This window comes from Vulpes vulpes, chromosome 5 (genome assembly GCF_048418805.1).
Source record: "Vulpes vulpes isolate BD-2025 chromosome 5, VulVul3, whole genome shotgun sequence".
Classification (NCBI taxonomy): Eukaryota; Metazoa; Chordata; class Mammalia; order Carnivora; family Canidae; genus Vulpes; species Vulpes vulpes.
This window is the reverse complement of record NC_132784.1, coordinates 51,850,472-51,878,361: the sequence shown is the minus strand read 5'-3', so window position 1 is coordinate 51,878,361 and position 27,890 is coordinate 51,850,472. Positions and strand designations below refer to the sequence as shown.

The 27,890-nt window shown below is 34.8% G+C and overlaps 2 long non-coding RNA genes across 3 annotated transcripts in view; both read left to right on the top strand.

Annotated features, from left to right (window-relative positions):
• LOC140599009 (uncharacterized) overlaps positions 1–27,763 on the top strand; it is a 72,772-nt gene extending 45,009 nt beyond the window's left edge. For both annotated transcript variants that reach the window (XR_012001579.1, XR_012001580.1), the window contains exons 3-4: positions 26,389–26,483; positions 26,908–27,763. This is a non-coding gene — a long non-coding RNA (uncharacterized lncRNA). The remainder of the gene's footprint in view (positions 1–26,388; positions 26,484–26,907) is intronic.
• Positions 32–24,143, top strand: LOC140599010 (uncharacterized). Its single transcript, XR_012001581.1, has 3 exons — positions 32–7,689; positions 9,317–9,352; positions 18,344–24,143. It is a non-coding gene; the product is annotated as an uncharacterized lncRNA (long non-coding RNA).
• Positions 27,764–27,890: the final 127 nt, after the last annotated feature.

Below are 27,890 nucleotides of genomic sequence, written 5' to 3'. Positions count from 1 at the left end.
TAATTTTTATTTATTTATGATAGTCACAGAGAGAGAGAGAGGCAGAGACACAGGCAGAGGGAGAAGCAGGCTCCATGCACCGGGAGCCTGACGTGGGATTCGATCCCGGGTCTCCAGGATCGCGCCCTGGGCCAAAAGCAGGCGCCAAACCGCTGCGCCACCCAGGGATCCCACAGTATACTTTTTTGATGGTACATGACAAGGTAAGGCTCCCCAAGCCCCTCCCCTTCCTTGGGGTCTGGGATGTAAATTGGAGGTCAGGAGATTCTCAGTGTGTTGGGGGATTAAGTTGGGGCAGGGACTCCCCAGCAGCTGAGGGCCTCTCTCTTCCTCTTGTTCTTGCTGAGGCTGGTGGTTCAGGAGGCTCTTACTCCTCAGAGGCCACGTGGACCATGAGGTCCACCACCCTGTTGCTGTAGCCTCATTCATTGTCATACCAGGAAATGAGCTTGACAAAGTGGTCATTGAAGGCAATGCCAGCACCAGCGTCGAAGGTGGAAGAGTGGGTGTCACTGTTGAAGCCACAGGAGACAACCTGGTCCTCAGTGTAGCCCAGGATACCCTTGAGGGGGCCCTCCAGTGCCTGCTTCACTACCTTCTTGATGTCATCATATTTGGCAGCTTTCTCCAGGTGGCAGGTCAGATCCACAACTGACACGCTGGGGGTGGGGATATGGTAGGCCATGCCAGTGAGCTTCCCAGTGAGCTTCCCATTCAGCTCAGGGATGACCTTGCCCACAGCCTTGGCGGTGCCAGTAGAAGCAGGGATGATGTTCTGGGCAGCCCCTCAGCTGTCACGCCACAGCTTCCCAGAGGGGCTGTCCACGGTCTTCTGGGTGGCAGTGATGGCATGGACGGTGGTCACGAGGCCCTCCACAATGCCAAAGTGGTCATGGATGACTTTGGCTAGAGAAGCCAAGCAGTTGGTGGTACAGGAGGCATTGCTGACAATCTTGAGGGAGTTGTCATACTTCTCGTGGTTCACGCACATCACAAACATGGGGGCATCAGCAGAAGGAACAGAAATGACCCTCTTGGCCCCGCCCTTCAAGTGAGCCCCAGCCTTCTCCATGGTGTTGAAGACCCCAGTGGACTCCACAACATACTCAGCACCAGCATCATCACCCCATTTGATGTTGGTGGGATCTCACTCCTGGAAGATGGAGATGGACAAGTTTCCTGTTCTCAGCCTTGACCGTGCTGTGGAATTTGCCATTGGTAGAATCATACTGGAACATGTACACCATGTAGTTGAGATCAATGAAGGGGTCATGATGGTGACAATATCCACTTTGCCAGAGTTAAAAGCAGCCCTGCTGACCACGCGCCCAATACGGCCAAATCCATTCGCTCCGACCTTCACCATCGCGTCTGGGGGATGTGGCTGGCACTGCAACCAGAAGATGCGGCTGTCTGTTGAATGGGGAGGAGCAGAGAGCCAATTCTGCTGTTTTCATTTTAAAGTAAATGAAAGAGTAAAACAACTAAGATTTTGGTAGAAAGCATACCAGCTCAGTTCTACTTTTTGTTTTGTTGATGTTATCTCTTGGTTTTTGTTCATGAGATTCTATTTTTTGGTATTCTTCTTAATTTCAATTAAAAGTCATACATGTTATATATAAAAATGTAGGAGTTATAGATGGCATCAAACTTCTCTAAGGGTTCACCTTTCTTCTGCTAGACAGACAAATGGAGTGGAACATTAAAACAAGGAATGAGCAGTTGGACAGAGCTGAATTTATGGAAAGCCTGAGACCCCCTTATACCTGATAGACTTTTTGGATTTTCATAAATAGCCACGTTTATTCAACTTGGATCTTCTGCATAATCCCAATTCTAATTTCTGGTTTCTTACCACTGTGAGATGCCAGAAAACTCTGCTATACATCATAGAAAATTAGTATTTTACTCCCTCTCCCACCAGGTACAACTTAATAATTTCATACAATCTCTTGGGGAGGAATTTGGTGTTTTGATTCCCCTTATATCACTGTGGGGTTTTTTGTTTGTTTTGGTTTTAGTTTGGCCCTTAGAGACCCCTAAGACTCCTTAGTTTTTCTCCATTTCCCAGAAGGGGTTATCTGTCTAGGTAAACCCCAATTCTCCAAGTTTGAGGTCAGAAATGGTAAACATATGTAGAAATCAAAATAGCAGTAGGTCATCAGAAAACTTCTCTGAAGTCTTCTCTTCAAAATTTTATCCATTATACTCTTTATTTATTGCTTCAACTTATACTGCCTTAAATAGATTGGTTTTTAATATGTCAATTTTCAAATGGTTTGCAGGGAGATCAGTTGTCTGTCATGTTATTATAACCTACAGGAAGGTAAATATCTAAGGATCTTTTAACTAAAAAATTCCACAAATTCCATTCCAAAATATGTTTATTTAGTTGTCTTAATATGCACACAGCATCCACATGAAAGTAACTAAACAACTAAAATCTTCAAAGTAAATTCTACTGTACAAAGAATTTTAAACTGTATGTACATTTTCTGGTCTCTAGATAAATTGCCTACCTGCTCATGTTGCTTAAATGAGACCTCTCCCTCATTTAAATAGAATATAAATCAAAACACCACAGGTAGGTAGACAGATGATAGGTAGGTAAGTAGGTATGTAGATAGATAAATCATGAAAGAGAGATAAAAGATGATTGAAGGAAGTAAAATACAGAAAGCTTAACTATATTAAAATAGGATACTTTAGTAAGAGAGTCCAAACCAGGACCCAGGCAACTGGGTTTCAAAGACTGAGTTTTTCACTTTATCAAATGTTTCATGAGAAAAAGGCAATATAGTAATTTTTAAAAACTTTATTAATTTTTTTAAACTTTATTAATTTTAGAGACAGTGTGTGAGTAGGGGCTGGGAAGGCAAAGGGAGAGAGAGAGAGAGAGAGAGAGAGAGAGAGAGAATCCTCAAGCAGATTCCCCAGGGAGCAAAGAGCCCAAGTAGGGCTTGTTCCCAGGACCCTGAGATCATGACCTGAGCCAAAATCTAAAGTCAGCTGCTTAACTGGATGAGCCACTCAGGAGTCCCTAGATATTAATTTTTATTAGAGATAAGCATTAGAATATGCAAATATAGAAAAGATTAAAAAAAAAACCTAAGGTCCTTTTAAAATATTTTGGTACAAAATCAGTATCTTATCTATGGTGAATAATGTTCATTGGGCTTTATCCACAAAACCCAAGATATGAAACCACCAAAGAATTCATCAATCCATCATCCCTAGACACATGTGAATGTGTAAGGGAGTAAAATTCACCACCCCAAAATATGTCTCTTTGGCATAAGGATTATTGTATGCTGATTATTTTTTATTTAAATTGTATTTAATTTTTAACTACAAACACAGGAGAAGCTCTGAAAATCAAAGGTTGTTAAATAACCAATATAAATATGTACCGATATAAAATTATGTACCTTAGGTTAATCATTTAATTCTTCAAAATAAGCTCAATATTCAGGAAGATAGCATTAATCATTAACTTCATTTTGAGACTAAGTCATCTTAGAATATTACTTCATATAGCAATAGAATAGAAATATGGCTGTCAGATTTTTTTTTTTTTGCAAATATAGGTCAGTGTATTGCACATATAGGTCAGCTCCTCTCCTTTTTTCTTTTTCTTTTTTTTTTAAGATTTTATTTATTTATCATGAGAGATACACAGAGAGAGGCAGAGACATAGGCAGAGGGAAAAGCAGGCTCCCTGTAGGGAGCCTGACATGGGACTCTATCCCAGGACCCTGGGATCACTCCCTGAGCAGAAGGCATACGCTCAACCACTGAGCCACCCAGGTCTATGGCTTCTTCTTGTTCCATTTGTAATTTTTCTAGAATTGGGTTGCCTTAAGGAAATTCAATGAGAATAATTATATATTATGTAATGGTTAGAAAGGCAGTCAAGTTTAGGATTACTACCCAGTGACTACTCAGATGAGACCATTCACCTTTCAGTAGTTATTTAAATGGCTCTAGAAGGCTTCATGGATGTATCAATGTCTTCCTCTCTAAGTTTACAAGCAGATCATGTCGACCTTTCCTATCCAGCTATAAAGATATATTTTTGCATGGAGAAAAACGCAAAAGCTTCAAATGCAATGGAGTAGTAAAGGGAAAGCTGTTTTGCTTGCTTAAAAGTACAGGTCATCACCTTTCTGCCTGTGATGAGGAATCATAACATCCTGAAAGTTGCTACTTGCCATTGCTACTATTCTGACTCATCCTGGGCATGTTGCCTCATTAAAATAATTAATCTACTTGTATTCAGGTGGAGGCCAAATTCTTAAGAAACAAAACAAAGCAAAAAAACGAAAACAACAACGTGTGGGGTTCTTTATATTTTTCCCCTAGCTAAATTAGATGTTTTAGTGGAAGAAAATAATTAGATAATTTTTAGTAATATCTGATTTGCAACTCCCTGCAAGTGTAGTCAAAGTGGTTCAGTACAGAGAAAAAAGGGAATCATTTTAATGGGGGCTATTGATCTATGTAAAGCAATAATTAAGATAGACCTTCTGAGTTTTAGTTGCAAAGACTTACTATGTTTCTAATTGCTATAACCTTCAGGGAACATCAGAAGGATAATAGCGCCATACAAAGGTTAGGACAGATTTTAGGAATTTGCTGTTTAACAGAATATGATGTGGCAAAAGAAATAGCATCCTAACACAAAATAAATCACCTATTTTTATTTTTTAACAATGACAGCTAAAAAAAGTGAAATGAAATTTGGATTTAAATTTTAATTATAAATTAAGAAAAGGCAAGCTTCTTTAATACTATCACAACTATCACTGGAGACAGCAAAGTCTTAGAAAACCATTAATATTAAAGTCTCATAGCTTCCTTTTTTTTAGATTTTATTTATTTATTTATTCATGAGAGACACGAGAGAGAGGCAGAGACATAGGCAGAGGGAGAAACAGACTCTTCACAGGGAGCCTGACATGGGACTCGATCCCCAGATCGAGATCATGCCCTGAGCCACCCAGGTGTCCCAGTCTGGTAGCTTCCTAAATGCATATTGATGGGGAAACTTTTTTTCACAAAGTTAAAGATATTTAATGCATGGACATGCTTTTTATATTTTGGAATATTAGTAAATAATTTTCAAATACAAAATACCCCACAGATGTCTCTAATACTGTTATTCATCAAAATTTCAAGATTATTAATCTAAGGTCAGTGCTTGAAGGTGTCAAGGAAAAGCACTAAAAAGAGTTAAATGGGCCAGGAACACTTCATTCAAAACTATTGTAATAGAGATTAAAGTCAACTCCACTGAAAGAAAAAGCTAGAGAGATTTTAGATTCAAGGATGTGTCAGTAGAACATTACTGGAGGAGGGAAATATGGTGAATGTGATTAGATCCTCTGAGTTTGTAACTGGTGAGGACTGTAATAATTGTAATAATTGGTGAGTTGGGCTCCCACCCTCCAGAAAGACAGGGAGGTGGGGATACTATCATTATAGATTCCACTTCAAAGAGATGGCTTCCAGGTGTTTGAGAAAGACAATCCTGGGTTATAAAATTTACCTGAGCCTGGAGAAGATTTACATCAAAAAGGGACAGAGACTTTGCATTACAAGAGTTTTGTAGGGATTCTTGGGTAGCTCAGTGGTTGAGCATCTGCCTTCCCTTCCACTCAGGGCATGATCCCTGGGGTCCTTGGGTTAAGTTCCTCATCAGACTCCCTGCAGGGAGCCTGCTTCCCCCTCTGCCTATGTCTATGCCTCTCTAGGTGTCTCTCATGAATAAATAAATAAAATCTTAAAAAAAAAGTTTTCTAAAGCAAATGCTCTAGTTAAGTAAGATGAGAATATTAAGGCCATCTTGGTAAAAATAAAGACTTCTAAGTTACTTATTAAAAAATCAGTCAAATGGGTAAAGGGTAGTTCTTTTCTCTATTTTTTTAAAGTTTTCTTTTTTAATTTTAGGAAGAGAGGCATGCATACCCATTTGGGGAAGGGGGTAGAGAGAGGGAATCTTCAAGTAGACACCCCATTAAACTTGAATTCTAATACTGGGCTAGATCCCATGATCCATGATGTTATGACTTGAGCTGAAACTAAGAGTCAGACACTTAACCAACTGAGCCACACCCTAAGTGTAGTTATTGTCTATCAGTTTGTATTCTGAATATGAACTAGAATGGAATTTGTTTACTATAAATCTTTATGAGTAGATATTCTAAGATAATTTTTGCTATTCATCCATCCTAAATGATAGCAAAAGAGTTAATTCAAAATGAATGAGATTTATTGAAGTGTATTAAATCTCATAAACAAACTTAGAACTCAGATATGAGGCTACTGACTTGCATCTTTTGTGAAATTTAATTTTGGGATAACTGACTTACTAAAATGTTGTTGTAGAGAGAGACATCATGGGATGTACCCATAAGGGTACACTATTGATATCACATGCTCTAAGCAAAGTATTTGCATTTTAATACCTGCCCCCAGCCTTTGTTTCCATTGCTCCAGTCACTGAGCCCCTTGAAACAAGAGCCTCTTGAAGCAAGGCAGTCAAAGAACATATTCTTAAATACTCTGCTGTGTGAAGAGAATAATTTTCATTCTAGAGATAAGGATGGAAGATCCTGAGTCCAATGCCACAATTATATGAAGAGGCACATTTCATATTGTTTTTACTGTGTCAATTATATTCATGCAGGTTGATATTTCATTATTCAGAGTTTTTAAGCAGCCAATTATTTTTAAGTTTTATAGCTTTCATTTTTCACCTCTTGGATTTTTTTTTATTGAAGTATAATTAACATACAATATTATATTACTTTCAAGTGTACAACATATTGATTCAACAATTCTGTATACTATTCATTTCACTGCAATAAGTGTAGTCACCATCTGTCACCATACATTATTACAGTATTATTGACTATATTCCCTATGCTGTACTTTTCATTTTTGTGACTTTTTATTTTATAAACAGAAATTTGTACCTCTTAATCCCCTTTATCTATTTTGCCCACCCCCCTGCCCACCTCTCCTTAGGCAAAAAACAGCAGTTCGTTCTCTGTATTTAAGAATCTGTTTTTTAGATTCCATATATAAATGAAATGATACGGCTTTTCTGTGACTTGTTTCATGTAAGCATTGTACCCTCTACATCCATCCATGTTGTCCCAAATGGCAAAGTTTAATTCTTCTTAATGGTTGAGTAACATTCCATTAGACACACACAAGTCTCCCGCATCTTTATCCATTCATCTCTCAATGGACAGTTGGATTGTTCTCATGAAATCTTTCTTGAAGTATTTATTCACTCTCTGGGAAGGAATATAAAAACTATGAAGATGATGAAGAATAATTCAAAGAGGATGAGGTGGAGGAGCAAGAGAATAAAAAGACAACTTCTGTTATGGGTACATTCCTGTTTTCCAAACTTTCTCTAGATTGTTGAGAAATCAATGTATTTACAACTTATTTTTCCATCACTATTTGTTCTTCCTTCTTTGTCCTCCCTTGCATGTTGTCTGGCTGATTAGATGTTAGATGTTGTGGTTTTAACTTTGACAAGTGATTGTAAAATTTCCATTGTAGATAATTGTTTCATTTCTTTATTTTTAGTGGCCATGAACCAAACTATATCCATATCAATCTATACAGCACCAAGGCAATTAAAGCTATGAAATAATAGGCAAAAATGATCAGGTAATTATTATTAGCCCTAAATCTTAATAGTTATTCAAAAAAAACACCTATAGCATCTTAAAAATACTTATCCCTATGTGAAATTAAAACCAGAAATTATCTGCAGAATTTTAAACCATGATAAATCTTTAGGGTTCTTATTCACAGCTTCACCCTCTAACCAAAATTCTCCAGTTCATTTGCTAATCACAAAGTCATTTCTGCCTTAAAAAAATTATTCAACATGTACACAAGTGAAGCTGATTGTCATGGGAATTTTTGAGCAAATTATTATTTGTCGCCCCTCTTACCCACTCAACAAAGCCTCCAGATAAACAGTGCCCCTGAAATTTGCCAAGACTAACATGAAAATCTTTCTATATCACTTGCTTAACCTAAACTTTGATATCTTTAAAAGATGAGTTTTTCTGGGTAAATTCTTATCTCAGGTTTTAAAAGAAAGAAAATGCACTTTACTTCAGTTAGTGGAGGAAAAGAATCAGAAACCAAAAGTTACCAAATTGGTTAATGGAGAAAGTATACATATTTGATATATTTAATAATAAATTTTAATCACAAATAAAATAAGTGTAAATTGACACACACAAGTTAAATCAGCTTGATTATTAAGTTAAACCAAGATATTTTTATGCCAATAATCTCTGGTATTGGAAGTCATTTATCAGAGGGCATGAAAATTATAAGATATATTAAAGGGTCTTCTTCACTTCAGCAGTTAAAACTCTATGATTTATTAGTATGTTTTAAATGAAAAGTAGAATAACTAGATAATTATTAAGGCTTCTGTGGAATCTATTAAAAGTATAAATATTAGAAAAGAATGCTATATACTCTAAAAGAACTCCTAAATGCCACATCATGTTCTTGTAGAGTGCAAGGCCAGACTTTTAATAGCCGGATGGTGACAGTGCATATGCATCTAAGGGCAAAGCACATGCAGAAGAAGCTAATTAACATCAAACACTAATTAGTCCCTCAGTATTTAGCAATGAAGTATCAGCAGCTGTCTTAGATGCCATATGCTAATTAGCATTAATAAACTTCAGAAATAATTGTCTCCATTGTTCTATGTCATAATACTCCCTCTAATTGTACTTTGGAGAGCATTGCCTATAAATGGTAGCAAGCATTCCATTGCATTGCTTGAAGTTTAATGAGCAATTTACTGTGACTTGTGGCATTAGAAGAGAATATATACAGGAATGAGAAAAGATTAATGCCAATTTTTAAATCCATAATTAAGTTGTTGGCTGGTACTTGTGTGTCTGACTATTCAAATATTCAGACAGGGGAGATTGCGACTCTGGCTCCAGATTATCTTCAGGGCAATAAAATGTGAAGTTTAATAGAGGTAACCGGAGTCCCTACCTCAGCCAGCAGACTGTCATTGTTTCCAAGACCAGTTTAGTTTCTCACTGGAAATTGTGCCATCACATTTGAACAATGTAAAATGTCCAAGAAAGATACTCTTTCTTTGGAAAGAAAACTACTCTAATTTTCCTAATTTCAGCAAAAATCAGCAGAATGTATCCTGGATAGTATGATATGTAGGAAATACAGAAGATAGCCATTATATATCTTGGAAAATATTTAACACTACAATAGTTTTCACTGGTTATTGTTCCAGGAAGTGGTCTTCAAAGTAAAACATCATGGGAGTGAGGTGAGTACCTACAAATATGTAGATACCAAAGACTATTGGATATGATTCTTGACCTTAGGAAGTCTGTGCTGTAAACAGAGGAATTAACATGTAGTATGCAATAACATTCTAAAAAATTTAGAATTATTTTGTATAAATATATACCTGGACCATTTTTAATAATTGAGCAAATAGAGTGGGACTATAGAAACTATGGGTTATACACAAATCCAGGCAATGGTATGACCTTTACATCAATTTCTATAGGCCTTTTTATTTGAAATTAAAAAGCAATAATTGGGGGCAAATTATTTAAAGTTTCCAGAAATTAAATGAATTATTTCTTTAATAAATGCCATGAAGAATTATAATGTATATTTTTAAGTATGTTATTTAACAGTTATGTAAGACAAAAAAGTCTATGTTAAACCCCCTGATAAGTTATTAAAATCAAGTTTTTATTTTCATTGATCCTCTAATTGCCAGTATATACTTAGATTATTTACCTAAAACTGTATTTTGGTATATGTGCAGCCAAAAGCAAGAACACTCTAAAACTGCATTTTACAAGAACCATAGCCTTTATTACTGTATGACCTTTTCCGATAACCACTAATAACTTTAAAACATTTAATTTGCTCTTTTAAATTTCAGCTAATGATCATTTAAAATAATAAAAGAAAAAAATTTGGTCACTAAGAAATACCAAGAATATCTCCTTGTATGATATCCACCTAAAATCTCAAGAATTTTATATTGGTTGTTTCTTTATATTATAGATGCAATAACTTTTAGAACAGATTATGTTCTGTCTTTGATCTGGCCACTAGAAGCTTAGAGCCAAATACTGTATCTTCATTTATCATATGGGATCATGTTTTGCATTTACCTGGGTTAATGGTATCTCTGATTATTTCTTCATCCATAGGTTTATTGCCCTGACTTATTAATTTTGTCCTTTGGAGTTTTAAGTAAACATTTAAACTGCATTCTAATTCTTTGTGTAAATTAAGTGACCCATCATTAAATGCAAACAGTAAAAACTGCTATTAATTTCAAAATGAGATATAATTTGCAGCATTTTTATAATTTATGTTGATTCATAAAGGATCCTTGTAAATTGACCCTGTAAAGCTTGCCCTTAATTCATAAATGCTGAAAAAGAATTTTGAGAATTCTTTTTAAAGGCTTAACAGGGTTAACTGCCATTGATTAAATTCAAATATTAAGAGTAAGATATTTTATAGAAAAAGTTCTGAGACAATGTATCATTGGATATTATGAAAAATTTTTCCAAAGGGACAAACGTGTGCATGCACATTCACACACATTCCTAAATATACAGTTCATATTTTACATCTACTACTGAAATAGGCCAGTTCTAGATTAGAAAGAAGGGGCAGGGTTGGGGGAGGGGAGAGGGAGAGAGAGAGAGAGAGAGGAAGGAAGGAAGCAGGGAAAAAGAAGAGGAGGAAAGAGAGAGACAAGGAAGGAAGGAGGGGGGAGAAGCCATTGGTTTGGTTGCTGGTATAAATAATAAAATGCTCCCAAGAGCCTCTGTTCTCAGACTTGTTCTTTTAGAGTGGCTTGGGAAGCTTGACTAGACATTGCAGTATGCTCTCTGTTGTCTTGATCAATCGAAGCTTTCAGGCAGGTAGCTACCTGACAGTGGTTGATCTTGGAATGTGGGTACTTACTAATCAATATTAGCAAATCCTGTTTTGTAAGATCCTTCTGGACTACTGAGTCATAGGGTTAAGGAGTGAGATAATCATATCCAAATTACATGCTGATTCCTAGTTTTATTAATCTAGTTGACTGAGGTTCTGCAAGCTCACCTGTATCTTTTTTGGGATGTAATTAGTGTCTCTGTGCTATCACTATCATTACTATTAACAGTAATGCTTCAAATTTATTCAATTCTTTCTATGAATTGGACAACACATTAGCAATTTTAAATAATGTATCTCTTTCTATTTTTAGAACCACCTCATTCAGTAGATATCCCTGCTATTATTTTCATAATCCAGATGATAAAGTATAGGATGTGAAGGCAGAAAATTCACTCAGGGCTTTGCAACTAGCTTGACCTTGGACTCAGAACTAACTCAGGAAGTGGGTTCATTAAATTCATTTTATAAACAATCTTATATAAACACTATATTTGGCTGTTTTACTCTAATATTTTTGGATAACTGTAAATAGTGCATAAAATCCAGGTGGTTTTCAATCTTTTTATTTATAATTTACCCATCCTATTCTTCTACTAACTTGATTTGACAACTAGCAAAAGTTATTTTTAGTTCTAAATAATTATCAGTTTTTTTTTTACATTAAAAACCTCTATTTATGTCTTCAGATAAATAATACATGCCACTCTGATAGGTCAGGCTTCACTATTAGTTGTTCTTCTATATGGCTAGCAATTATTATGATGGAAGTCATTATTTATTGCCAAAAGTGCTTCATACTATTATCCACAAATTCATTTAAATTTCTATCTGTGCATTTTAATTAATAGCATAGCATATAGGAGTCTCCTTGTTAATCAAGTTTGAAAGAATGTAAACAAGTAAATAGCTGCATGTCTTTACGAATTACAAAATAAATATGCCTCTTCATCAAGATTGGTTTTCTCAAGGTTAGTAAATATGGAAAGGTGTGCTTATATACTCCTTCTTATAAGTGAGAAACAGATGATTCAGAAATGCAGAGTAACTGCAGAGTAAAAATCCCCAGATCTTTCTGGATAACAATTAGTGCTTATGATAGCAGATTGATACTATGTGTCAGTTTCTCTCTCTATCCCATCACATTATATACACTATCAGCAAGTTCCTTGATGGCAGGACCTATATGAGTTATTTATCCTGGCAGTTCCAGGGCTGCAGCAGTCACCATCACAGGGACTCAAAATATAATTGGGCCCTAAACTTAAAAGTGCCAAGTAGTAGAAAAATAAAGTACCTTTTACTTAGAAAAGATATTTACTTCCTTGAGAGAATATACTGAAATTCCCAAACATAAAGAAGTGAAATGACTATGAAAACATTGTGGGTAGTTTATTGGTAGAAATAATTTCTCAATTTTAAAATACTTAATCTCATGTAAATAATGCAGGTAACTTTGAGTTTCATATGAAGGCTGTTATAAGGATTTTGGAATAGAATTTGCTGGTTTTCTTAGATTAATGATTAAAATCACATAAAAATGAAAGAGTCAAGAGATTTTTTTCTTGACAAGGAGAATATGTCTTATTTAATAGGCAGAGGGGAAAAACATTTTACTCTACCTTACAAGAAAGTAAAATGTACAAATCCTTTTTCCCAAAATACATAAGCTATTCTGTAAAAATACCTTATTCCTTCAGCATTTAAACAAGAGCAGAGATTTTCAAGGTTACTTGTGCAGTTATAATTTATTTCCTAAGAAAAGGAAATGTAATCGGCCTTATTTATAAATGCTACCATATATCCAGGAATTATCAGCAGATTATTTAGATTCCAGTTATTAGAGTCTTACATTATTTAACTGAGAACTGTTTTTTTTCCTAGTTGAATATGTTTCAATTTTAAAAATATTATCAATCATGTGATATTTTGCTTGATTTGAAACAAAATGAAGCAAATAAAGCTATCTGCAGGTAGCTGAATGAGCAGCATATTTAAAGAAATAAAAATCAAACATCAATACTATAGTTCTTTTGCAAAATACCAGATCTACATTTGTTATTGTCATGTGTTTCTTCTTCCTAATATTAGAATAAATAATTCAAAATTTTTAGAAAAAGTATTTCCCATAAAATAACTAAGGATTTTTTGGATTTAATAGAGATTTATAAAATCATTTCTCATATTTATGGTAATTTCACAGTTTAAAAAAATTATTTATTTATTCATGAGAGACACACAGAGAGAGAGGCACAGACACAGGCAGAGGGAGAAACAGGCTCCATGCAGGGACTTGATTCTGGGTCTCCAGGATCACACCCTGGGTCAAAGGTGGCCCTAAGCCACTGAGCCACCTGGGCTGCCCTAATTTCAGTTTTTATGGCATATCATCTGTAAGCATATAGCAAGATACTGATGATTGTCAATGTTTGACATAATTGTTTCCATCTATTAAGATCTGAATTAAATATTTAGCATTATGTTGGGGTATCTGTGGTAAATATTATTAGCATTCAGAGAACTTGTGAGTTCTCTTATCATTGTGACACTTCAGATTATATTTTCAGAGGAATAAATTATGTGGATGTAACATAAACCATAGTGATGATAGTTAGCAATACTGTATTGTACATGCAAGTTATTAAGACAGTAAATCTTAAAAATTATCACCACCAAAATAAAAGCTTTGTAACTGAGGTGATAAAACTGTTAATTAGCCTTAGTGTGGTAATCACTCCATAATATATACAAATATCAAACCATTACATTGTACATCTTAGACCTGCACAATATTATGTCAATTAAACCTCTATAAAGCTGAGAAAGCAAACAAACAAACATATATTTTCCCTCAACTTTGAAGGTAGGGATGGTCATGTGGCTTGCCCTAGCTAATGAAGTTTCAAACTATAATGTGCTACTTCTAGGTGGAAGTACTTAAGAGCTTTTAAGCATATTAATCTACATGTTCCCTTTCCCTATGTTGGTAACGTCTAATATCTTCATGTGAAAAGGTAGTATAATAAGATATTACAATCCCTGCTAGCCTGGATATTTGAGTAACAGCAATGAGCAGGGACCCTGTGATGATATATGTAATATATGTGGCTTTTTTAATAACTGAAGTATTTCAAGTCCTTTATCAAGTGCTTCTCACAACATCGTCACGCCTAGCTTTATTAGTACTACTATGTTTTAAGTGCCTGAATTTGCTTTAAAATATTTTTTAAAATTACAGATTTTGTGTAAACGTAACATGTCCTCTTGCCTAAGACAGTATTTATTTAGCATGCTCATGAAAGATACTTGCTTTCTTATTGCTTAATATGCTCTGTTTCTTTTTTAAAAATTCCCTATTAGTGCACATTTTACAAGTGATTATCAAAAATAGATCATAAGCTGAACATAAAAAGAAAACAAAAAGTGCTTATGGAAGAGGAATGCTCTATATCTTCACTGAGTATATATTCGTCAAAACAGTATATATTCATCAAAACTTACTAAACAGTATGCTTAAAATAAAATTTATTTTTGCATTAATTTATTATATTAAAATTATTTAAAATAATCATATTTCAGTGAATGTGAAAAATAAGTTTAAGAAATGCATCCTGTATCAATTAGGATAAAATAATTATCCACCTTTAAGAGAAAAACACAAGTTTCCTGAACTTAATAATTTATTTATGAATTTTTTTCTTTTTTTCTTTAAATAGCACCATAGAAACTTTTTGGTTGCAGCACGTAGTATTTCTTCCTGATATATTCATTTTGAAGGACTCAGTCTGATTATTACTATTGTTTAGTGTAATTAAGAGTGGAACTCAGGCTGGGTATTTTAAAAAAATTCATTTTTTATTCCAAACAATTTGTCCTAATCTTAAGTAGGTTTATAATATATCTGAATTTGCAAGTGTTTACATTTGGAAGCTCTGAACTCAAGGCCACTTTGACAGCCACTTTTAGTGAATTAAAAAAATAAAATTACAATGACAAAAATAAATGTGTAATATTTTTCCATTCTTATAATGGATAAGAAATTTGGCAATCCAGCTATTCTACATGTTCCACTGAAATTTTAATTAACTTAAGGCATCTACAAAGAATTCTTGGCAAAATTCTCATCTTTTTAACATTCCTTCTCATATTGTAGTAGAGACACCAGAGACTTCCCACAACCACCTTGCAATTCTTTCAAACAGATAGGATTATAATCACCTCCTAACTCACAAGGAGTCTGATTAGTGCTAGCCAGTGAGTTCTGGGAAGTTAGGAGTGTCACTTTCAGGTTAAAGCATTGATTTTCCAATGGGTTCTCCAGTTCTCTACTAACACTTTAACCAAAGGAGCCTAATTGCTCCATAATGCTGGTGCCTTTATTGCAGTTTTATACACTAACAACAAACTATCAGAAAAAGAAACTAAGAAAACAGTTTTAAAAAATAGAACTACCCTTATAATCCAGCATTGGACTAGATATTTATTCAAAGGATACCAAAATACTGATTTGAAGGGATACATGTGTCCCATTGTTTTTAACAGTATTATCAGCAATAGCCAAATTATGGAAAGGGCCCAAATGCCCATCAACTGATGAATGGAAAAGGAGATGTGGTATATATACAATGGAATATCACTCTGCCATCAAAAAGAATGAAGTCTTGCCGTTTGCAATGACATAGATAGAGCTAAGAGTACTATGCTAAGCAAAATAAGTCAGTTAGAGAAAGACAAGTAACACATGATTTCACTCATATGCAGATTTAAGAATCAAATCAAATTAATATAGTGGGGGAAAAAGAGAGGCAAATCAAGAAACTGTCTCTAAACTTTGGAGAACAAAGTGATCATTACTGGAGGGGAGGCAAGTGAAATGGAGGGAATGGGTTAAATAGTTGATGGTTATTAAGGAGTACACTTAAGTGATGAACACTAACTGCTGTCTGTAAGTGACAAATCACTAAATTCTATGCCCAAAACTAATATTGCACTGTATGCCAAAACTTGGGGGGGGGGGATAAAAAATTAACCTGGAAATTAACCCAAAACTTGGGGGAAAAATGAAAAAATAAACCAACAGAAAATAGTTCCATTTACAACTGCAGCAAAGAGCAAAATACCTAGGAATAAATTTAACCAAGGAGGTGAGAGACCTGTATACTTCAACGTCTTTGAAGTATACATTGAAGAAATAAATTGAAGGAAACACAACTAAATGTTGTTAGAAAGTGGAGGAGGGACAGTAAAGAGTCTCCAGATTGAAAAGACACTTTCAGACCGAAAAACAAAGCAAGCCACTCCATACCAGTTACACAGAGTTTTATTCAGGCAGTACTCAGTCATTCTCCTCCCTCCATTCTCTACAGCTATTCTCTACCCTGTTCAGGCCTTATCCTACAGCTTGTATAAAGCAAGGAGCATGGTAGTGAGGTCCCAAGGTAATTATCTACAGGGGCCTTCTGTACACTGGCCATCTCTACTAGCTATCTAAAGTGGAGCCTTTTTATGGAACCACAAAAGGTCTTAAATGGCTGAAATTATCTTGAGGAAGAAGAATGAAAGTGGAGGTAACACTCTCCCCGATTTCAAACAATATTAAAAGGTATAGTATCTAAACAGTATGCTATGGGCATAAAAATAGAGACATAGATCAATGAAACAGAACAGAGAGTCCAGAAAACAAAACAAAACAAAATAAAAAATAGCTAAGCATGTGTGGTCAATTAATTTACAATGAAGGAGGTAAGAATATACATACACTGGGGAAAGGACAATCTGTTTAACAAATGGTATCAGGAGACCTAGACAACCATATGCAAAAGAGTGAAACTGTATCATTATCATGAACCAGATACAAAAATTAATTTGAAATGGATTAAAGGCTTGAATGTAAGACTTGAAAACATAAAACTCCTAGAAGTTCTCTGTAAAGATTTAAAAAAATGATAAATCTTTAACCAGACGCGAGAGAGAGAGAGAAAGAGAGAGAGAGGACTCACACAAAATCACAAATGAGAAAAAAATAACCGACTCTATAGAAATACAAACAATTGTAAGACAATATTATGAAGAATTATATGCCAACATATTGGACAACCTAGAAGAAATGGATAAATTCCTAGAAGCCTATAATCTACCAAAACTGAAGCAAAAAGAAATAGAAAATTTGACCAGACCAATTACCAGCAAAGATACTGCATTAGTAATCAAAAAATTCCCCCCCCAAAAAACTCTGGGACCAGATGGCTTCCTAGGCAAACTCTACCAAATATTTAAAGAAAAGTTAATACTTACTCTTCTCAAACTATTCCAAAAAATAGAAGAATAAAATCTTCCAAATTCATTCATTAAATCAACATTATCCTGACACTAAAACCAGATGAAAATGCCACACAAAAAAAGAGAATTATAGACCAATATCTCTGATGAACATAGATGGAAAAATCCTCAACAAAAACTAACAAACCAAATCAAACAATACATTAAAAAAAATCATTCACCACCATCAAGTGGGATTTATTCCCAGGATGTAAGGGTGGTTCAATTTTCACAAATCCCATATGTACATGACATCAACATCAATAAGAGAAAGGATAAAAACCATATGGTCATTTCAATAGATGCAGAAAAAGCATTTGAGAAAGTACACCATCCATTCATGATAAAACCTCTCAACAAAATTAGGTTTAGAGGGAACATACCTCAACTTAATAAAGGCCTTGAATGAAAAAAACACAGGAAACATTATACTCAAGGGGAAAACACTGATAGTTTTTCCTCTAAGGTTAGGGACAACACAAGTATGTCCATTCTCATCACTTTTATTCAACATAGTACTGGAAGTCCTAGACTAATTAGACAACAGAAGGAGAAAAAGTCATCCAAACTGGTAAGGAAGAAGTAAAACTTTCACTCTGTGCAGAGGACATAATACTATATGGAAAACCCTAAAGACACCACTAAAAAACTAGTAGGACTGATAAATGAATTCAGTAAAGTCACAAGATACAAAATCAATGTACAGAGGGCCTAAAACAATAAAATATCTAAGAATCAACTTAAAGAGGTGAAAAGCCTATACTCTGAAAAGTATAAAATATTGATGAAGTAAAGTGAATGAGACGCAAAGAAATGGAAAAACATTCCATGTTCATGGTTTGGAAGAACAAATATTGTTAAAATATCTATACTACCCAAAGCCACCTACAGATTTAATGCACTCTCTATGAAAATAACAGCATTTTTCACAGAACTAAGATAAATAATTCGAAAATTTGTATAGAATTTTTTTTCCTTACAATCGCACTTCACGCTTTTATTGTTAATTTTCTTCACATGGCAGATACAGAACCGCTCTCCTCCGCGATCCACACCCACACCCGAAAACCACCCCTGACCGGGAAACACCACTCTCTAGAAGACAACCCCGGCTCTGTGACTAGGACATTCCTGGCCCTTTCCGCTAGTCTGAGCGGGATGAAGGCTGACCGGCACGTTCACACATGCAAACAGGAGCATCCCCCCCAGCCCCCACGACATTTTCTGGGATTCACCATCGGTTGAAGTTGACTTTCAAAGCTTTGGGTTCGGGAGCCTTCCTTGCTGCTGAAAGAGAGAATCCTCAAGAACTGAGAGGCTGGGGTACAGTTTATGAGTGTCAACATCTAGAGGACGGAAGTGTCTGGTTAGGATGAGGAACAGCCACAGCCTCTCATGCTTGTGAGGGTTGAGACCTCAGAGGACCTCAATTACCCAAAGGGAACTTGAAAAAGAAACAAAACAAAACAAAAACAAAGAAACAAACAAAAACAAAACAAAAAACAAAACAAAACTTAAACTATCAGAATTCCAGACTTCAAGTTGTATTACAAAGCTGTAGTAATCAAAACAGAATGGCACTGATGCAAAAATATATACATAGATCAATGGAAATAAATTCAGCCTTCAAATAGAATGCTCAGAAATAAACCCACAATTACATGGTCAATTCACCTTTGACAAGGAAGCAAGAATATTTGGTGGGGAAAAGATAGTCTCTTCAAAAATGGTGTTGGGAAAACTGGATAGCTATAATCAAAAGAAACTGGATCACTTTCTGATACCATACACAAAAATAAACTCAAAATGAATTAAGAATCTAAATGTGGGATATGAAACCATAAAAGTCCTAGAAGAGAGCACAAGCAGTAATTTCTCTGACATCAGTTGAAATAGTATCTTTCCAGATGTCTCCTGAGGCAAGGGAAACACAAACAAAAATAACTATCGGGACTACACCAAAACAAAAACCTCTGTACAGCAAACAATCAACAAAACTAAAAGACTGTTAGTTTTTCTTTTTTTAATCTTCTCCTACTGAATGGGAGGAGATACTTACAACTGACATACACAATAAAGGGTTAGTATCCAATATGCATAAAGAACTAATAAAAACCAACAGCTACAAACAAAACAAAACAAAAAAACCCACAATACAATTAAAAAATTTGTAGAAGATATAAACAGACACTTCTCCAAAGAAGACATACAAATGGCCAACAGACACATGGAAAGGTGCTCCACAAACTCGTAGACACACATGCGCATGCACACACAGTAGAATATGAAAAAAAGAATGAAATCTTGCCATTTGTAATGACATAGATGGAGCTAGAGAGTATTGTGTTAAGTGAAATCAGTCAGAGGAAGACAGATACTAAACAATGTTACTCACACATGGAATTTAAGAAACAAAACAAATGAACAGAGAGGAAAAAAAAAGAGACAAACCAATAAACAAACTCTTAACTACAGAGAACAAAGTGATGATTATCAGAGGGGAGGTGGGTGGGGGATGGGTGAAATAGATGATGGGGACTAAAGATTACACTCATGATAGGCACTGAGTAATGTGCAATGTATAGAAATGTTAAATCACTATATTGTATAACTGAAGCTAATATAACACTGTTTACTGGAATTAAAAAAACTTAAAAATATATAAATAAAGTAAAAAAAATGGGCAGAGAATCTGAAAAGACATTTTTCTGAAGGAGACATACAGATGGGTGACAGACACATGGAAAGATATTTAACAATACTCATCATCAGGGAAATGCAAATCAAAAGCACAATGAGATATTCCCTCATATCTTGCTTTTTATAATAACGAGCAGTTTTCTTTTTATTATCTAAAACATATGTTTTAGCCATTCTAGTCAGAATGGCTAGCATCACAAAGATAAGAAATAACAAGTGTTGGCAAGGATGTGAAGGTAACGAAACTGTTATGCACTATAGGTGGAAATGTAAATTGGGCAATCACTATAGAAAATAGTATGATGGTTCCCCTCCAAAAATTAAAAACAGGACTACTATATGATCCCCAGTTCCAATTTTGGGTAATTATCTGAAGAAAACTAAAACACCAATTCAAAAGAATATCTGTACCCCTATGCTCACTGAAGCAGTATTTATAGCATTATTTACAAGACATAGAAACAAGAAGTGTCCATCTATTTATCAATGGATGAAAAAGATTTGAGATACATACATGCACACACAAATACACACAATGTAATATTATCCATAAAATGAATGAATCCTTGCCATTTGGAACAACATGATGGACCTTATGATTATTACACTAAGTGAAATAAGTCAGATAGAGAAAGATAAATATTGTGTGATTTCACTTATATGTAGAATCTAAAAAACAGAAAACAAAACTCATAGATACAGAGAATAGACTGGTAGTAGCCAAGGAGAGGGGGCTGGGATGATGGGAAAAATGGATGAAGGGGATCAAGAGGTACAAAGTTCCAGTTACAAAATAAGTTATGGGGATGTAATATACAATATGATGACTACATTCAATAATAGTGTATAAGAAATTTGGAAGTTTCTGAGGAATTAATCTTAAAATGTCTCATTACAAGGAAAAATTGTAACTTTGTATGGTGATAGTAAACTAGACTTAATTGTGGTGATCATTTTGCAACATATGCAAATGTGGAATCATTATGTTGAATACCTGAAACTAATATAATCATGTATGTATGTTAATTATTCTTCAATAAAAATAAATAATATTTAAAAATTTAAACATTCAATTTACCATGTTTCATAAGTTATATTTATTTTAAAGGTTTATTTATTTATGAGAGAGAGAGAGAGAGAGAGAGCACACAGGGTATGGAGTGGCAGAGGGAGAGAGAAATGCAAGCAGACTCCACACTGAGTGCAGAGCCCATCTCGGGGCTCCATCTTAAAATCCTGAGATCAGGACCTGAGCCAAAACCAAGAATTGGATGTTCAACTGACTGTGCCACCCACGTGCCCCATGTTCTGTAAAGTTATCTTTAAAAGTACCCCAATATCTCAGTTGTAATGACATGACCCTGAAAATAGGAAGAAAATTCTGGTTTCTGAAGGCAAATAACTAAAATAAAATAGACTTCCAATTTCTTTGAATGCCAAACTCCAAAACAACAATAACAACAAAACCCACTCCTAATTAAAACAAAAACAAAACAAAATAAAACAAAACAAAAAAAACCGTGATTTACTTTTTGTTGAAATCTGCCATTAATTTCTTCTAATACACACTTAAGTTCCAAATATACCTCAACTAAAATTTGGAATATTGTAAACACTAGTCCTAGAACAAGAGTAAAGACCTTGTGAGATATACTCCTCAAGACTTATTGAATATGTTAAATAAATTGAATCTTATGGACTCTGATAAGTCATTTATACCTATAACATAATGCAATGTTATTTATCTTTATTTGCATTTAATAATGTGCATGTAATAAAAAACATAGTTGGTGTTATAATTTTTCCAGCATTAGTTTTGTTGTAATTAAGAGGACCAAAATATTATATATCCATTTTCTGGGATTAGGAAAAGTATTTTCAAATTTATAATATATATAAGCAAGTGATTAAATCCATATATTCTAAACCTAAAGCAAGGTTTTAAAGACTAATACAAACCAAACGCTGGGTTGTACCCTAAAATTGAAAAACTAGACAGTAGATGATAAGAAAAGCAACCTCTGAATTGCTGGCAGTTATCCTTGCAAATTCACTCGATGTTAACCTGAAAAAAGTGACCTGCTATGTTCTATAGTTTTATTATTTTTTAAAGGGAATCAAAAAACAAAAATAAATAAATAAAGGGAATCAAACATATTCTATGTGTTAAACCACTGATCCACTCAACAATTTTAACTTTATTTAAAAATAAATTACAGAGTTCACTATTAAGTTATCCTAAGAAAATATCATGAATAAATCCATCTTTATATGTTTTTGAATATTTTTGAAAACTTGGTGCAGTTCATGAGTAAGAAAATAAAACTTGCTATTGTTACATACATGAACCATTGTAGTAGATACATCTCAGGAGGTATGTACCATTTTTACTATATTCTTTTATTGCTACTGTTCCTGTTGCCACAATTGTCACCTAAGGTCCCATGTATAAGCCATGGCTATTCAGATAAGCTTGGGTATAGGATTGCATCTTTTAGGTGCAAATATTTTTTTTTCTATCTTGATATACTTCCTCAATGAAACTAAGATGAACCAATATGTGACTAACTTTTTACTGCCAAAAAAAAAAACCCCTGAGTAAAAAATACTTTCATGTTGTTAAAAGTTAGGATGAGCCAACATCATTTTTCCATCATAATTTATTAAATTAAAACAAATTCTTTTCCAGGGTGGAAACTGAAAGAACTCCCAATGGCCAAAGCTGGAATAATTTGAGCTATGAAATAATTAAGGATAGTTTAGGATTATAATTTAAAGAGTAAAATAAATTCCATGAGTCCACAGTGATATAAATAATGTATTAAGAAGTAATTGAGAGAGGAGCACCTGGTTGGCTCAGTCATTGGAAAGCACAACTCTTCATCTCAGGGCTTGAGCCCCTCATTGTGGGGAGTATTTATCTACTATTTAAATTAGATTAAAAAGAAAGAAAGAAAGAAAGAAAGAAAGAAAGAAAGAAAGAAAGAAAGAAAGAAAGAAATGGGAGATAAGGGACAAAATCTTCCTTTCAGAAAATGTCTAAATAATAAGTGTAAAAGAAGAGATCTAGAAAAATCACTATCCGAACATTGCAGTAATAGTTGCTATAGGTAAGTAAGAAAAAAGTGCATATTTACATATTGTCAACATATCCCCCACCAAATATTTATTAATTGCTGTGATACATATGCCTACAAATTCCATGATACTCCTTTCTTCTTCAACATGACCTAAGTTTAGCAACTGACTTGTAAGAAATAGAGCATGGTAAAGGAGAAATACTAAGTTTACAGTGGCAGGCACCCCCTTAACCAAGTGATCATGATTTGTATGTCAACCATAACAAGTGAAGTTATCTTGTTCTTCCTCATAGTATAAGAACACTTACATCCGTGCTATTTTTCAAAAAAAAAATTCAAAACCCCAGCTCACCCACACACACACACAAAAATCAGAAAGACCCATGTTGAGGGACAAATACTACGAAGTACTAGAGCAATACTTCTCAAAAGTTTCAAGGTTATAAAACACATGGAAAGACCAAGAAACCAACTTATACTAGAAATAAGTACATGTGTTGAAAAAGATGTAATGTTGTATCCTAAATTGAATCTTGGATCAGAAAGACATTTGTGAAAAACCTGGTGGAATGTAAATAAACTCTGCACCACTATCAAATCCATTTTAATATGTGTATGATGGCTTTTAAAAATAAGATTAATTGAAGCTGGGAGGAGGATATACAGAAACTCTGAACTATCTTTACAACTCTTCTGTAAATCTAAAGTTACTCTGAAAGAAAAGTCATTTTTGTTTGTTTTAAAGAGTGAGCTATTAACTATACACAGATATTAAAATACATATGACAAATTGTATACAGGGGCTCTTGCATGGAGATATGACTTAACAACTCTTAAAGAATGTTATTGGTTGAGAATTTTAAATCATATTTTTTCATGAAAAATGTTTTCCTGATGTCTCAGAAGTTACAGACATAGCATGACATTGCTTGATACAGATTATAGACTTTTACATGCTTTTGTGTCTAAATGGATGGAAGTAGGATGGCTAAATATTTTAAGAAAACATATATACCTTACCAATTAAAGACAATATTAACTATGTCTCCTGGCAATATTTATTATTTCAAAAGCTCATCACTTCTCCTCCTCATAAATCTTACCATATTTATATTTTATTGGAATATTATCTACTTTCTTTCTCCAAAAGTTTTGGTTTTGTTTTCCTTTTTCTCATCCTGCTTTAAACAAACCCTCTCTACGTTTTCTTACAGACACCACTCTCTCATAAATCATTGAACTCAAGGCTATAAAACTGGTTTACCTTAACCAGATTAATCATCTCAATCTTATCACCTTGCTCACAATCCCTGACAGGCAGCTTATCATTCTTTAACCTCACAGTGTAGTGCTATCCATTTAGTTCTGTCTAGAGGCCAACCATGGGAATGACCTTGCCCATGGTACATTTTTACAAATCTAAAGGTAACCTAAGTTTTTAATTATAAAAAATGTAAAAAAAATAAACAGAAATAAACACACAGCTATTTATACACACACATATAGAAACATATGAATAAGGCTATTATTTATTTATTTGTGAGAGTATATATATCATAGCTCTGGGTAAAAGACTGTATCAGTGCTCAAAAACTACCCTACATATTTTTATCTCAATTATTAATTACACTTCTAATGATTAGTATCATCAGTAGAGTTATTGATTCTACACTTTTAACAGAGGACAAATACTTTCAAAATATGCTAATAAACCAACTGTTTGCTATAGTCTTGGTTGATGTAATTGTGCATTATGTATAGTTCATCATTTTATAGAGCTCTAAGGTCAAGAGTTATAACCTATTTTAGTACAAATGACCATTTATTTCTATTATTTCCACGTATGGCTTCATCTAATTTGAGAGTCAGATAATGAGACAGTGGAGGAAGAAGAGGAAGAGGAGGGTGCGGCAGAAAGTGGGAGCACAGAGGTCCAAGAGGAGTCAGAAGGTGGAGAGAAAAAGGGAGAACAGTCAAGAAAAGAGGTGGAACAACAGAACAATGGGAGTCTGATTTCATAATATGCCAAGCTCTGGTGCTTTGAAAATAATTTTTCAAATCTCACTAAACAAATAGGTTGGAGAAAGGGGGCACTAAAGATTCTAAGTGGGTAACTGGACTTTTGTAGTAAAAGATAACAGTTTTTGAAATGCTATTATTCTGAGATCAGAAAATTCACCCATTTTCAAATCAATAAGAGAAACCTATTACAAGGCAAATATACATTCTGGATTTTCCTTGTCCTGGGATATAAACTGCCTAACAATTTTTTTTTTACACTTTAGATATATTAGTTTTATATATGTCTGTGTGAAAAACTACCACAAAATTTAGGATCTTACAATAATACACATTTGTTATCCCATGGTTTCCATGGGGAAGGAGTCCCAGCAAAGCTTAACTTGGTTCTCTGCTTGGAGTCTTATTACAAGGCTGCAATCCAGGGGTCACCAGGCTAAATTTTCATCTGGATACTCAACTGGGAAAGGTAAGCTCCCATATTTACTCAGGATGTCAACAAGACCTTCTCTTAGAGGCTGATAGAGGATCCCACTTCCTCAATGACTGTTGGCGGGCACCACTCTCAGCTCCAGGCACCTGCAACTCTCCATAAGTTACAACATGGCTATTTGTGTCTTCAAGGCTAGAAGGAGAATTTCCTTGCTCCAATCTACTAGATGGAGTCTTAGAACAATAGCAGGAGTGGCTTTCCTGTCAATGTGGCCATATTCTATTGGCTTAAAGCAGTTACTGGTCCCACTCACACTCTAGGAGAGGGGATTATAGAAGAGTATGACTCATCAGGGGTCAGGGGTCACCCTAATCTGTGTCCTCAACACCTGAATATAATAGAATCCTACCTTAAAACTCTCATTCTGAATTTCATACATGTTTTTATTAAACTATATTGCTGAGCATATTGACATGGAACTACTTAAAAAACACACAAATATATTTACTGTTTGTTAGGGCTAAACTTTGTTTATTCAATGAAAATAAGCTACTTCATTTCTATGGTATTTTAGTGCACTTATTAGCATCAGATGTCTACAGTATTTCAAAGAAAATCTTCAGAAAGGGGGATTGCATTTTGCTTTTTCACTTTACATTCACTCTGCATATTTGGAAACATTCTGCAGGCACCCTTACTAGGAAAGCACAGGACACCGAGCTTCACTTCATCTTCTGCTTCTCTGAATCAGGTTTCATATGTTCTAGGGCTTTCAGGAATATTTCCATCACACTGATTCCTTCTATTTTTTCTTGTTTTGTTTTCTGTTTTATTTAGCAACTAATTGGCAGCAACAAGAATGGTCTAAGGTATGGCAGAGGCCATTCCAACTATGTCTTGGACAACGAGGCTAACTGGACCGGAATTCTCAGGTCAGATGCAGCTTTGTGGGCTGATTTGTGTGTGAAAACCTCATATACCAGTCCCTCAGAATGTGGCTATCTCTGGAGACTGAATCTTTAAAGGAGTGATTAAGTTAAAATGAGGTCATTAGGGTGGGCTGTAGTCCAATATAATGGTGTTTTTAGAAGATGAGGGAATATGAACACAGAGGGAAGACCTCATGAGACACAGGGAGAAGATGGCCATCTGCAAGCTATGGAGAAAGGCTTCAGGAGGAAAACCCGCTGACACTTTAATCTTGAAATGCCTAACCTTCAAAACTATAAGAAGATGATTTTTTTTTTTTTTAATTTAAGCAACTCAGTCGGTGGTAGTTTGTTATGGTAGCCTGAGCACACAATACACACCAGTCCACTGCTTCATATAAATTCAGTTTTTTTTTTTTTTTCACAGCTTGAACCACAAAGCTTTTGACTGGTGATGGGGGTTGTCTCAATCAGCCTGTCAGATGCAAGAACTGTAGCCATGCCCTACCCCTGGGGCTGCTCCAAAGACCTCAGTCAAAGCTGGACAAGATCTCCTAGTCTCAGGCCGTGGTCTCATCTGCCATTCATCTCAATTAGGATGTAGACGAGGGAAGAGAGAAGATGATACGCAAGTCATTACAACAAGAGCAGCTAAAGCTTCTTTTGTGATTAGCCAGTATAACTCAGTGTTAAAAAGAAAAAAAAATTTCAGGTGTATTCATTTATAAATTAAATCTGGGAATTTACAGAGTCAAAGGCTCGCCATACCTTAATAGAGTCACAGGTGATGATTCTGGAAGTAAACGCTTAGTTTAATTTTGACCAGCACCAGACCCAGAAAGCATGGAAAGTTTCAGTAGTAGCTTAACTCACAACACAGAGATGAAGATGTGAAGGCCAATGGGGGGACGGGGGTGTGTATGAAGGAAAAAAAAAGTAAGACATTAATATTTTGACACTGCCGATTATTTCACAGCCCTCCTGATGTGGATGTTATTATTTATATTCTTAATTAAGAGCTGCTTCTCTGGCAACAAAATCTCATGAGAAATCAAATGGTGTTTTACTAAAAAGGCCTTGAAGCATTCTACTTGTGTGACTTATATTTTGAGAAGCAAACCTGAGTATCCCCCCTGGTTCCCTCTTTATTGTGTTCGGCCGTACACGTCCTTGACGTCGAGTGATACTTGCATGCTCAAATAGCAGGGCATTTCTTTGATGTTGCTCTGTTTGCTCCTTGTTCCCAGGGTTGGAAGTTAATAAACCCAGAACACAAATAATAATTTAAACTGTGTATCTTTTCTGCCAAAGGAAACCTAGATTTCCGAGATTGTTTTTTAGTAAGTTTTTTTTTTCCCTGAGATTGTTTTTCTGATGAAGGAATCAAGAGAAGAACTGTATTTCTAGAAA